Raw genomic sequence first — 14,416 nt, 5'->3', positions numbered from 1 at the left:
GGAGTATATATTTACTTATTTAATCATTTAAAATATTATAACCATATTCTAAACTAGCATTTCCCAATGTTTATTCTGAGGATCAGAAGTTTCTGTGTTAGGCAATGTTAAATAGTGACTTCATTAAGAGCTTTCATAGGCTTTAATATGCTAATAATTGTTTAGACTCTCTGAGATAGCTATAGTGATAACTGCCCCTGACATTTTCATTGAAACTGACATATTCATATCCCATGGTCATACGTTGAAAAATTCTGTTCAATTGCATGGAATTTTAGAATGTAACTCAGAATTCTAGTCCAACGTCTTCATCTATGATTTAGTAAACCAATGAGTCTATAAGTAACTTGATTTAAAGCTATGTGCTGATAGAATTAAAAACAGGATCCATTTACTGGTTTCCATATGAATGATTTTTCCAGGATAAGACACTTTTTCAAAACAGGTATAAATTTAATATATTTATATTCATTGTAATGTAAGATATATATAATACTTCATATATTTTTTATAATTTATTTGACATATTTATCTAAAACTAACTTGATACTAGTAAACTCTTAATACTAAATAATTTGGTTATTACAAAATATTAAGACTATCTAGAGTTAATATTTTAATAAATATAAATTGTAACTATCTATAGATAGATACTATACCTATCTATTTTTAAGTAGATAGAATCTTAGATAAAACTTTTTGTGGCAATCATTTAAAATCAGATGTGTCAAACAAAAACTATTCATTGAAAATATTCTAACTTTTTGAAGCAAGTGTATATATTCAAAATAATTATCTTTTTAAAGCCACTACCCACATCTAAGTTGACAACATCATCATTAATAGTTAAATTGCAAGGTTTGGGGTACAGGCCCATCTCGAGACAGGTTTTGTTCATTCATTGTTTGAGATACCATTGTCCCCAGTCAATAGTAAGAGGAAATTTAAATATTGCATAGAAAAGTTTACCTGAAACAAAAGTACCTGAAAATGGAAAATACACATAGCTTGCTATGATCCTGCTGATGATGGTCATGTGGGGCAGGGATAGGTCACAGAATAATGGCTTTCCAAAAATGTCCAGGTGTCGATCTCCAGAACCTATGATTATATATCCCTTTATATGTTGAAGGGAATTAAGGTGGTAGATGGAATTAGGGTTGCTATCCAACTAGCCTTCATGAGATCATTCTGGGTTATCCAGGTGGGGCTAATAAATCACCAGCGTTTTATTTATTTTTTTTTTAATTTTTTTTAATTTATTTATGATAGTCATACAGAGAGAGAGAGAGAGAGAGGCAGAGATACAGGCAGAGGGAGAAGCAGGCTCCATGCACCGGGAGCCTGACGTGGGATTCGATCCCGGGTCTCCAGGATCGCGCCCTGGGCCAAAGGCAGGCGCCAAACCGCTGCACCACCCAGGGATCCCATCACCAGCGTTTTAAATGGGAGAGAAGGAGATCTAAGACCATACCGCCACCCCCTGTGCTGCAATGTGACAAAGACCTCAACTGGCTGTGGCTAACAGACAAGGTAGGCAGCCTCCAGGAGCTGGAAAGGGCAAGAAAACATCTCCCAGAGCCTCCAAAAGGGAACACAGTTCTGCTGACACTGTGACTTTAGTCTGTGAGACTCATTTCAGAATTCCAACCTCCAGATCTGTAAGGTAATCCATTTGTGTTATTTTAAGCCAGTAAATTTTTGGTAATTTTTTTACAGCAGCAATAGGAAACTAATATAGTATAAACTATCAGGTTTGCTTTAGAAACAATGTGAGTGTATCCATCTTGCAGTTGCTCTCTATTATTATGCAAACAGGGCTCCTTTACAAAAAAGTCAAAATTTGGGACCCCTGGGTGGCTCAGTGGTTGAGTGTCTGCCTTTGGCTCAGAGTGTGATCCCGAAATCCTGGGATCGAGTACCACATTGGGCTCCCTGCAAGGAGCCTGCTTCTCCCTCTGTGTATCTGCCTCTCTCTGTGTGTCTCTCATGAATAAATCAATATAACTCTTAAAAAAAAAAAAGTCAAGAATTCTATGCATACATTAGCCAGAAATGAATAAATGTAATGATAACATAAATGGTCCAGAAGACCAAACACCACTATTTCTCAGGAAAACAGTGTCTCTGTCCTCACCCATCTCTGCTTACTTCTTCCCTCGTGGCATTCCCAGCTTACCTCCTATCTGCTATCTACTCAATTTGGAAAACAGACATGGCCCTCACTCAATTGCCAAACAAAAGTAACTCTTTTGATTGGAGAAATTTGGTCTGAAGTCCTGCCTTAAACAATATTAACCAGTGACTGGGAGAACCATACTGGTGTTTCATTATATAGTGATCATACCTCTTTACAGCGAAAAGTCTGTATTTCAGAATGACAAAGCTGGAGTCAATGATTGCTAGGCATTTTCTCCCAATATTTTCTGTGCCAATCAGCAGCTATATTATGAACTTTTCTTTAAAACAGAGGCTTTAAATGCACTGGCACTTAAAAGCCGATAGGAAAGGATTCATCAAAGAAATCCTGATAAGGGGTTTTAGCCTAATCTGCAATTTACAACTTCGTTCAAATGTCTTTCTTGACCTTCCTGCTTCACAAGAAGCAAAAAATATAATCCTTTCTTCAGCTCTGGCAACTGTCTCATTAAGGTGTCTGACTGTGATAATCTTACTATAGTGAGAACTTTTTGCAAATCTCTTTCCACTCATGGGCAGTTTCTTAACCAGACAGAGAACCTGGACCACTTAAATGACAATTTTCTCAAGCCTTTATTTTAATGTCAATAACTCAGCTCCTTCTATGTTTCTGGATTTTGCCTGTTTTTTTTTTTTTTTTTTTTTTTTTTTTTACTTTCTATATGAAGACATGAATTGTTCTCTTCATTGCTTCCTAATACTTTTCTGAAACTGACCACGGCTTTCTATGCTGCAGGGGTTTAGCAATTGTATGAAATAAAAATAATCAAAAAACAACTTATAGATTCAAATCTTATACATTATAAAACAAAAACAAGTGTTTGCCCATTTTAAAATTTACGTATGTTTAGAAGATTGTATGCTGCATTTCTTGCGTAATACCTAATGTTCTAAATTCTTTAAATACTTCATCTTTTTTAATCATCAAAATCTGAGAAAGCTCTGTTATAAATCCATGTTAAATATTACATTCTATACTGAATAATAGTGAAAATGATTTTATTGATCATCAGCTCCAGTGTTTCTATTAAGACTTTGCTTATCTTATGTAATATGAAATGTTGAGTAAATGTATTTTTTTAAAGATTTTATTTATTTAGTTGAGAAAGAAAGAGATAGTGAGAGAGAGCACAAGCAGGGGGAGGGGCATATAGAGAAGCAGACTCCCTCACAGAGAACAGAGAGCCTGACATGGGGCTTGATCCCAGGACCCTAGGATCATGATCCTGGGGTTGTGACCCGAGCTGAAGGCAGATTTGCTTAACCAACTAAGCCACCCAGGGACCCCTGAGTAAATGTATTTTAAAATAAGATCTATATGATTGCATAATTTGTGATATAAAATATGTCTCTAATTTCTTTATGAGCAGTAATCGGTCTACTCTCCTTTGATGTAACTTAATGCATTAATTGTGGTATATGACTCCAATTCATTATAGATTTTTTTCATTATAGATATTTATTTAACTAAAGATGAGTGTAATTAGGAAGTATTATGTCTTGATAGCCAGAACTAGCAGATCCTTCATGTCAAAAATATTTAGAATAAAGGTAAAATCAGGATGTGTTAAGGCTGGTTTAGAAGGTGCCAGCATATGTGTATTATAGGAATAGCAGCCTATGAGACCCAAACGCACACCAGTTAAATTTTCCTATGGGACATAATATGGCCTAGATTCTTAATTCTGAGAGTCTAGGTCATATAATCCCCAGGCTTTGCATTTGATTTAACTCTGCATACACAAATCAGTGTTATAAGATATATTCCACAAACATTTAGTAAAAGCCTACAATGTGCCAACACTCTGCTAATTGTTTAAAAAATGAAATTAAGATTCTTTTGCTTTCTGTAACATACTCCTTTAGTGAATTGCTACACAAATTGAGTCATTTTTATTTCAATATCCCTGTAGCTGATCACTCTTAGCACCTGGCCTTCCAAAGTGTTGGCCTGGTCTCACCAGTGACCCTTCCCCTCCTCTCCATCACCTCGTCCCACAGTGTGAGCCAGCACAGCATCCTTGAACTCTCCTTAATCTGTTTCAGATAGTTGCCCTTCAACCACACCTCCCTTGGCAAAACCACTACTGGAGTATGTTCTATTTCCTGACAGTACCACACTGTGACAGTCAGAATAATGCTCCCCAAAAGATGTTCACATCCTAATCCTAGATATATGTGAATATGTTTACATGGCAAGGGCAAAGAGTAAAGTTGAAGGTAGAATTCATATTGCTAATCAACCAATCTTACACTGGGAGCTCATCTAGGTGGGTCAGATGGAATCATAGGGGCCCTTAAAAGTGCAAGAGAGAATTGGAAGAGAGAACCAGAGAGAAAGCAGTGTGAGAAAAACTAAGTCTGATGTTGCTAGCTTGCAGATGGAAGAAAGGGGCACAGACCAAGAGATAGGCTCAGTTTCTGGGCACTGGAAAGGGCAGGGGAGCTGATTTTCCCCTAGAGCCTACAGAAAGAACACAGCCCTGCCACATCTTTAGCCCACGGAGACCCGTTTTGGACTTCTGACCTCTAGAAGTGTAAAACAAAATTGCATTATGCTACTAAGTTTGTGGTTATTTGTTACAGCAGCCATAGGAAACAATTACCTTCTGCAACTAGATCTGGATACAACACAGCATTAAACTCATCAGTCACCTCACTGGGGAGGGACCCTGATAATACCTGGCAGTTATACCTCATTTCCCTGTCTACTTTCTCTCCCACCTGCCTGGTAGACTGGTTCTGATCCACTAGTAATATTATCTAAGCTTTAGTGTCTTTTTCTCCCATGCTTCATTTAAGTTGATGGCCTTTCTTCTTATTTTTTTTTTTTCCTTTCTTCTTATTTAAGTGAGAAGGTGGAAGCAATCAGGCAATAAGTCCACATATTCAATACCACAGCTCTCAACCTCTTTGGCATCTGGGACTGTATCTTCTTTCTGATTACCAGAGGTGAACCACAAGCTCTTCTGCCTAAAGCCAATCCCTCCATTTGTGCGATAGGTCAGTGCTTCCGAAACTTTCCTGTGAACACAAATCACTCGGGCATTGCCTGACTTAGATGCAGATTCTGATCCTGAGACTCTGAGTTTCTGCAGGGCCCCAAGTGCTGCTGGTGCTGCTTGTCTCTAGACCTTGCTTTGAGCAGCATCAGCTTATGCCTTCTGATTGCATCTCTGTCATTAGCATAAATACCTGCTGGTATTTCTCCCATTAAAAACTGAAACCTGAAAATAAGACCCCCCCTCTCTGGTTCCCAGTTCCTCACCTCCAGGTATCATGTCATTCTTTTGTAGGAAAACTTGAAATTTCTCCAATTTCTCTCCAATCTGGCTTTTGCTTCTTTCGTTTTACCATAATCCCTCTTATCAAGTATATCAATGGCTTCCATCCTATGATCAATTCTTGGTTTTCAGACCCATCAATAGTATTTTTATGGTATTTTTATTTCTCCTTTCTCCTTTTTCAAAGTATTTTCTTGACCTTCAGGACTGGGGAGAGTTTTCTTTCCACCACACTGGATGCTCTAGAACCTCCTCACTTTGATGACATTTACTTTCTTGAATTCAAATACCATCTACTTGTTAATGACTCATATTTATATCTCCATTCTGAACCTGGTCCCACCTCTTCCACATATGTATATCCATTTGGTATCTCTACTTGGATACCTAACCTAAAAATCAAACAGCTCCTAAATTGAGTACAGAATCTACCTTGGATCTGCTTTCCCATCTTGGTGAATGGGAATTCCATTTGACTCAGTTCAGAAGCCTGGTGTTGTCTCTGATGTGTTTTTCTCCTCACCTCACATCTAAACTGTCAATTGGCTAGATCCACTCAGTACCCTTTACCCTCCCTTCCAGACCACCTCTATGTTTCCCACATGCCATTCCCAGCAGAGTCCCTTGGGGATAGCGCTTAAGTTTTGGAAGGTAAAGAGGGGCAAATGCCATACCATTCTTCTTCACAAGAGATAGATGCAAACTTCTCACTGCCTTGCTGCTGGGGCAGTATTGATAATATTATTTCTCATAGGTCCTGACAGGAAGCCATTAGCAACTTCCGGGTTCTCTGAACACAAACCTGACAGGCCATCTTCCAGATTCTCAAATGGTTGTATTATGTGATTGTCTATATCTTATCTTTTCCTCTTCGAAATACCTGACTACATGTTGACTTGTGTATTTGACTCTATTTCTAACTATATTCAAATTGTTATCACTTTTTGCCACCTCCAGTCCAAGTTAGTGACAAATTTCCTCTAGATTACAATAGTGGTATCTGCATTGTTTTTTCGGCTCCCACAGTCTTCGCAACCAACAGAGCATCTTCGGAAAAATATAAGTCAGATCATGAGATTTCTCTGTTCAACACCTTTGTGTGGCTACTAATCTCAATCCAAGTACAAACCAGTTTTCTTAATTTACAAAGCCCTGTTACCTTGAAGCATGCTAAATCCTTCCTATAGACTCTGTCCCAGCTACACAAACCCTCTTGCAGTTTCTTGTGCATACTAATACTTTCCCAACTCAAGGTCTTGGCATTTGCCTTTAAGTCCACCTGGATTCTTATCTGGTCATCCCATTGTGAGCTTCCTTAGCACTTTCTGGTCTTGATTCAAATGTCACATTATCAGTGAGGCATTTTCTGATCTTTTTATCTAAAATTATAATTATCTCCCTTCCCCCCACTCAACACATCTCTTCCAGGCTATGTCCAGAATTTTGCTTATTTATATGGGCTGTTATCTGTCTATTGTGCTTCTCAGGCAGGGATTTTTGTTGGTACCAAGAACCATGTTTAGAACAGCCTAGATTCAAGTATTTTGGAAAGGAATGAATGAAAAATAGCACAACTTATCCAATTTATTTCAATAAACATTTATCAAGTGCCCATACAACATTTCTGTACATGAAACACTCAATGCATTCTGACTTAAGAGGAATCAGACTTAAATAAAGGCTTGTGAAGTAAGATGAAGCAAGAGGAAAGGAAATGTAGAATCTGAATTGTACAAAGGATATTGCTTCTAGTTTCAATACAGAAAGTAGAAAGGATAATATAGCTTTTTCAGAGGAAGAAAATGGATGAAGGGCAAGAGGTCTCTCTCCATTTGTGCTTTCTCTTCCAGGCACTCTCTAAGAGCACTGTGTCCTTTATACTTCAGGCTTTTCTTGATATATTTTCAAGCTATATAAAAATAACTGGATATAGTATGGATTCGATTTCCATTTTTAGCTCACAGATTCTTCATCCATCCATCCATCCATCCATCCATCCGTCCATCCATCCATCAAGGCATCCATTCATCCATTACAAAAATACTAAGAAGCATCTACATTGAACCAAGGCATTATACCTAGGTATAATATAATCATAGAAAATCAAAATGAAAAATATAACACTGGATTTTAAGGTATGTTCTCCATCCACAATGCAAACTTCCTACTTCACAGCACAGTTTTACAGCCAAAATAAGATCTTGCTCCCAATTCTATAGTCTTAGTAAAGCATAGACTCATACATTCCACTATTGATGTATAACCAGAATGGAAACTGTTTAATTCCTGTTTTGAATAAAAATAGTTTGAGAAGATTTAGAATATTTTACATATTGCTTGAGGAAGGTGCTACAATAAGCCACCTTAATGCATCTTATTGTATTTAGCCTCACTCGTCATGAATAGTATGCTGCTGATTTGGAGAATATGGATGGCTCTCAGCTCTGAATAGGGCAGCTGTTCTATTTTTATTCTGGAACCAACCTAAACAACACATATTTCATAGTTAGAGTTAATACTGAGCTGAGCTGAATTCAAACTACTGACCTGAAAGTGAATGGTCTCATTTTTCTTTATACCAGACTCTTAAGATATCAATTCCTTGATACATTCAGAAAATGAGCTTAGCAAAATCTATACCTTCTTCAGTGTGTCTCTGTATCTGTCTCTGTCACACACAAAGGCACATACACTCATATGCATGTATCACACTGGAGTTATAAGTTTCTATATATAAGAAAAGCTGAGATGGAGAAAATTAAAATGCAAGGTCCTTAAGAAACCCTCAGTGGATGCCTGAAAACAGAGGTAGTACTGAATCCTATGTATACTGTTTTCTTCCTGTACATGCATACCTACTTTAAAGTTTAATTTATAAATTAGGCACAGTAAGAGATAAGCTTTCTTATTTAGCTAAGAATAAAATAGAACATTTATAACAAAAAACTAGAACAAAATGCATGTGAATATGGTCTCTCTCTCTCAAAATGCCCTATTATGCTGTACACACCTGGCTTTTTGTGATGGCATGAGATGATACAATGCCTATGCGATGAGATGAAGTGAGGTGAAGGACATTGTGATGTAATGTTAGGCTACTATTGATCTTCTGATATAGGCCAGAAAGAGAATCATCTGCTTCTGGACTGCAGTTGACTTGGGTGAGGTAACTAACTGGGGAAAGCAAATCCTTGTAAGTGGGGGACTACTGTATAATAATAATAATAATAATAATAATAATAATAATAATAAATCATTTCTAATAGCCTGCTACTACTGGTAATAGAAAATACCACTATTTCTTAAGTAGAATGTAACTGGCAAATTGCTTAGCTATGATATTCACAATTGTAATTCATGTAATCAACATAGTTCAATGTTATTCAATATGAATATAAAACTTGTAAGGTTACAGGACTGTAAGTCTATCTCAGTCTGTTCTATGCCTTCTAAGGGTTTGTGAACTAGCTAAAGAGATCAAAGTTTCCTGTAACAGAATGAAAGTATCCTCTAAAGCAAGTGTAATTCAGTGTCAAGATCAGTAATGAAGACAGTAAGTGATGATGTTCAGAGGAGTAAGATATTAATGAGGACTTAACATTGGGGAGAGCATCATGCAGGAAATGGGGTCAGGTAACTAAGATAGAATACTGTGGGTTTTAATAACTGAAGGAAATAGGAGGGCATTATTACCATGAATTAATTAGAAGCCTTATTGAAAATATGTGTAAAATAAACAAACTTGTTAAACAAGTAAAATAAGTAAATGACTTATTTTTATTATAATTGTGGAAAGTGGAGCTATTTCATCAGATTCAAACACCCAAGGAATTTGGGAATTGAAGAATATTTGGCGACCTAGATTGTAGCATGCACCACCCTTGCATTTCTCCTTCAGCTTCTGCACATAAGTTTCGTTAATTTCTTCCTCTGCAAATTTGTATGCTCTGCTTCCTGGTCACACAGTGCCTGCTTGAGAACTTCAAGTTATAGTTACATAAACATTCTCAGATTCGCACCAATCTGGCCATCATAAATATTTGGTGACCTAAGATTAAGTCTTGGACATTTGGGAAAATCTTCCTATCACACATGATCAAAATTTAATCATTTAGTGATAGATTTAGCTCATTATCATATTATCAAGGCATATGGGATAATACTATTTATCAAATGCAACTTTGCCCTTGATAACATAACCTCAAAGCAAATTCTTCAAGAAGTGTGTCCCATCTCCCTTCCCTTCTTCTCACTGAGTGCTTTCTGAATCACTTGTCTCTGATACATGAAACATCAGAATTTCAAGGTTTTGTAAAGAACCTTGTAAACTTTTGTGAAGAACGAGTGAGGTCTAGCAGCATTAGGAAACATTGTTGAACGTTTTGCTTCAGCTGCTAAGGGGTAATTATGGTTTTGAAACAGGAAATGAAGTTTCATAGCCTGTATATGATTGAATATAAACTTACCAAAGTCCTGAAAAAGTGTGAGTACACGTCTTCCACAAGTCATTCTGTCACCTTGGAGATGTGACTACTGACCATAAATGATCTTAGACAGCATATTCTGCAGGAAGGAAAGTTGTTCCATAGACATTCTAATTGTTTTTATTCCATTCTGATACTTCTTTCATTTCCACTCCAGGACTCTAGGAGAATTCCTTCTTAACTGTGCAAACATTCTCGGGCCTCCCTGCATTGTATACTAAAAGCACATACTTTTAGTTTCTCTTTCTAATGAAAAAATTCCTTTTCCTACTACTTAAATGACTGTTAGAATGTTATATATTATTACAAAAACTTCAGGCAAGCATTCAATTACTTTAAACTACTTGTGATAGGGGCACCTGGGTGGCTCAGTGGGTTAAGCATTTGCCTTCAGCTGAGGTCATGGTTCCAGGGTCCTGGGATCAAGTCCCAAGTCAGGCTCTCTGCTCAGCAGGGTGTCTGCTCCCTCTGTCTGCTGCTCTCACGCTCTCTCTTGTTCTTCCAAATAAATAAATAAAATCTTAAAAATATATATATATACATATATCTTTTTAAAAATAAAACTGTTTTTTTAAAGATTTTATTTATTTATTCATGAGAGACACAGAGAGAGAGAGAGGCAGAGACACGGGCAGAGGGAGAAGCATGCTCCATGCAGGGAGCCCAATGCAGGACTCGATCCTGGGACTCCAGGATCACACCTAGGCCAAAGGCAGGTGCTAAACCGCCAAGCCACCCAGGCGTCCCAAAATAAAACTATTTATTATAACTTCTCTTCCTTTTTAAATCCACTCCACCCACTATATCCATATAAATCAATACTGGCCTCCAAGTAGTGGAGTGGCTTACTTTTATAATGTACATACACAGAATGAAAGATCTATAAAACATACTTGAAATAGTCTTATGACCTTGATAAACATTGTTCATTTAAACCAAATCTGAAATTAATTCTACACTTTCCCCTAATTTCTTTCCTAAGTCCAGTTGTTGGTCCAAGGTCCAACAGAATTACCTTACACTGAATTGATAAATTGTGTGATGTTCTCCAACAGAGCATGGTTACCTGTAATTAGAAGTCAAAGAAGACGCTGATAACAGTGCTGATATGTTATCAGCAATTTTGGGGAGAGGGAATGAATTTGACAAAAAAAAGACATACATCAGTTGAGAGTCTAGTCACTGAGCAATTGAGAACCATAAGCTATTTTGTATAGGAAAATTAATTTTCTGGAAAAAAGGGGAGAGACAGAAGATACCTCTTGATATGCTAGAATGGTCTGACATACTTGTTCATTCTTTCTCAGTGCCTTATATTTAGGACTTGGACATTGCTGACATATAAGTATATGAGCTGGCTCAACAATAATTACAATCGGATATCCAATTCAGGCCAAGTTGAAGTAAAAGGGGGACTGGATTTACCCTCCTGCCTAAAATCAGTAAAAAATCAGGACACAATATAAGAAACAAGAGTTTTCAAGCCATCTGACTTCAGGCAACTGAGGATGATGATTCATGAGAGGAGGAAAACTAAATGAAGCAAACCTTATAATTGCTTCAAATTTATGACTTAAAAGAATCTCCACACCACTCACAAATTGTATACCTTGAACATGTGTAATTTACTTTTTGCATATTATATCTCAACAAAGCTCTGAAAAACAATTATCAAATGTTTATTATACATCTGCCCTGTGCCCAGTACTGTGCTAAGCACATTTACTATAGATTCTCATTTAATTTCTCCATAATTTATGATCATCACTTATGAGTTGACCTGATTTTGCCATGTAACTTATATTCATTTCACAGTTGGGTTAACAGAGGTTTGGTGGGTGTAATTATTTATCTTGCCCCAGGTCTGAAGGCAAGTATCAAACTTAAGGAATATGGAGGCAGGGCTCTCAACTCTGAACTGAATTTTTAAAATAGAACACCTCCAGCTGAATTACTTATGAAACTGTTAAAATGTTGATTTTTAGTTTCTACCTATGGCCCACTGAATCTTGAGCTAAAGTTAGGATTTCTAATCTTAACCAGTGTCTGCATTTTTAAAGTTATCCTTGTGAATTTTACATGTACTAAATACATCAAGCCATTCAGTAGAAACTTTTCCCATTGTCTCTGTTATCGGTTCAATATATTGCACACAGCTGAATATTTCTAGTAGAGCTGTGATAAAGAGGAGCTATACCCCCAATTATGAGCTTATGAGGCCAAGTCCAATGCTGATACGGAGACATAGTTCAATCTCTTTGATTTTCATTTGGTACCCTCTCCAAGATATTGTGAGGACAAGGTACCATTAAAACAACAAGGAAAATAAAATGTGAAAAAAACAGTTCAATGTCTTTTTGCCAGCTTAAGTTTTTTCTTTTCTTTTCTTTTCTTTTTTCTTTTTTTTTTTTTTTAACCAGCTTTTGAGATAATTGACATATAACCTTATGTAACTTTAAGGGGAATGATGTGTTGATTTGATACGTTTGAATAGTGCAAAATGATTACCACCTTAGCATTAGCTAGCACACATTCTTGAGTCAGCATATCATTTTAAAATCCAGTTTTTATATATTATTCGCCTGAAATATATTGTTACCTTTTTTTTTAAGATTTTATTTATTTGAGAGAGAGAGAGAGCACACCTGTGCATGAGAGGGGGAGGGGCAGAGAGAGAGGGATAAGCAGACTCCCTGCTGAGCAGGGAGCCTGACATGGGGCTCCATCACAGGACCCTGGGATCATGACCTGAGTTGGCTGAGTCACCCAAGTGCCCCACAGTATACTGTTATCCTTAAGAGAGCTCAAATAAATAATTCTGTTTTTAAAGGAAGAAGGGACATGAAGCTCATAAGTAAGATGGGGTGTCTCCTGTTGTGTCTCTTTGCTGTATTTGTGGATAAATTAACTATGCATTTCAATTTCTTCATGCTTAAAATGGAAGTGTGATATTTCAACTGTGCTATTCAATTAAGTATATGTTAGTCAAATGTGACTAGTTAAGTTAAAGTCAAATTAAAAATTCAGTTTCTCTCCCACCGCCACGCTGCGCCCGCCCTGGGCAGCACCTGCCACATGAGCTCCATCCTGCAGGTGCTCAGCCACCTCCAGAAGCTCCACCAGTGTTTTCTGTACCTCGACCCTTCCCAGACCCAACAGCTGCCGCCCAAGGCCCCCAACGGGAAGGCTGGGCTCGCGGCAGGCGGCCCCCTCGGCGTGCGAGCGCAGGGGCCCCTGCTCCGACGGCGGCGCCTCCACCAGCAGGAGCCTAGAACTCACACGAACAAGGAGCCGAGCTGAAGCACGTTCCCCCGCCCCGAGCTGCACCGTCTTCCGAGTCATGTGGTCCGGGAAGCGGGCCCGGTGTCACCCTTCGCCGCGCTTCAGCGGTGCGGAGCCGCAGGCCCCTTGCGCGGCTGCCTCCAGCGGGACGCGCAGGACTTGCTCTGCGAGCTGTTGCGCAAGCGCAGCAAGAGCCCGAGTCCGAGGGCAGCACGCGCCGGACCCGCATCCCCTTCTCCCGGAGGAAGCTCACCAGTCCGGTCTTAAAGGTAGTGAACACCATAGTCCACGGGCAGCCCCTCGGGTCACATGTATGTCATGCAATTGCAAATCCAATACCACTGAGCCCTTCTGGGACCTGTCCCTGGAATTCCCTGAACGGTATCACTGCGCAGAAAAGGGGTCTGTCCCTTTGAATCAGACAGAGAGCCTGCTCCCTGAGGAGCTGGCTAAGGTCACGAGACAGGCTCTGGAAGGGAGAATCTACGCTTGGGACCAGCGTAACAGCAAACGATGAAAATCCATCCCAAACCCCTTGTTCTGAGTGAAGCTAGAAAGCAGTTAATGATCAACAGACTGCCTCAGGTCTTCCGGCTGCACCTTAAAAGATTCAGGTGGTCTGGCCGTAATCATCGAGAGAAGATTGGGGTCCATGTCGTCTTTGACCAGGTTTTTGGGTCCACTGCAATGACTCAAAGCTCAATGTATGCAGTGTCGAGGAAGTGTGCAAAACTCAAACCTACATCCTTTTTTACACTCAAAGAACAGTTCGGGGCAATGCAAGAATTTCAGAAACCCAACTCGAAGCTCAGGTGCAGTCCAGCAACAATGATGAGGACAGACCACGGCCCTTCCACTGAGTGGGAGGCATGTTTCAAGGACTGGCTTGCTTTTAAACTGCTGGTGTTTATACACCTTTCCTCTTGCAGGAAGTAAGGTTTAGTGCAGGAACAGAGTACTAAGTTTGCCCCACTGGGACTACAGCAGAAGGTGCCAGCCAGGTGACTCATGTCTTATCATAAAACCTGTGGTCACTTTCTTTTGAATGGATTGGGAATTCCCTCCTTTGATAAAACAAATCAAAAGGAAAAAAAAATCAGTTTCTCCTTTGCACTAGCCACTTTTCTGTTGTTCACTTGCCATATGGGGCTAGCTTCTGTAATGGAT

General features: G+C 38.7%; 1 pseudogene; it reads left to right on the top strand.

The window, feature by feature from the left end:
* The window catches only part of LOC121481904, a 76,285-nt pseudogene extending 62,176 nt beyond the window's left edge, over positions 1-14,109 (top strand).
* Positions 14,110-14,416: the final 307 nt, after the last annotated feature.

The sequence above is a fragment of the Vulpes lagopus genome, chromosome 24 (genome assembly GCF_018345385.1).
Source record: "Vulpes lagopus strain Blue_001 chromosome 24, ASM1834538v1, whole genome shotgun sequence".
Lineage (NCBI taxonomy): Eukaryota > Metazoa > Chordata > Mammalia > Carnivora > Canidae > Vulpes > Vulpes lagopus.
The sequence above is the reverse complement of the archived record's forward strand: the minus strand, read 5'-3'. Positions and strand labels throughout refer to the sequence as shown.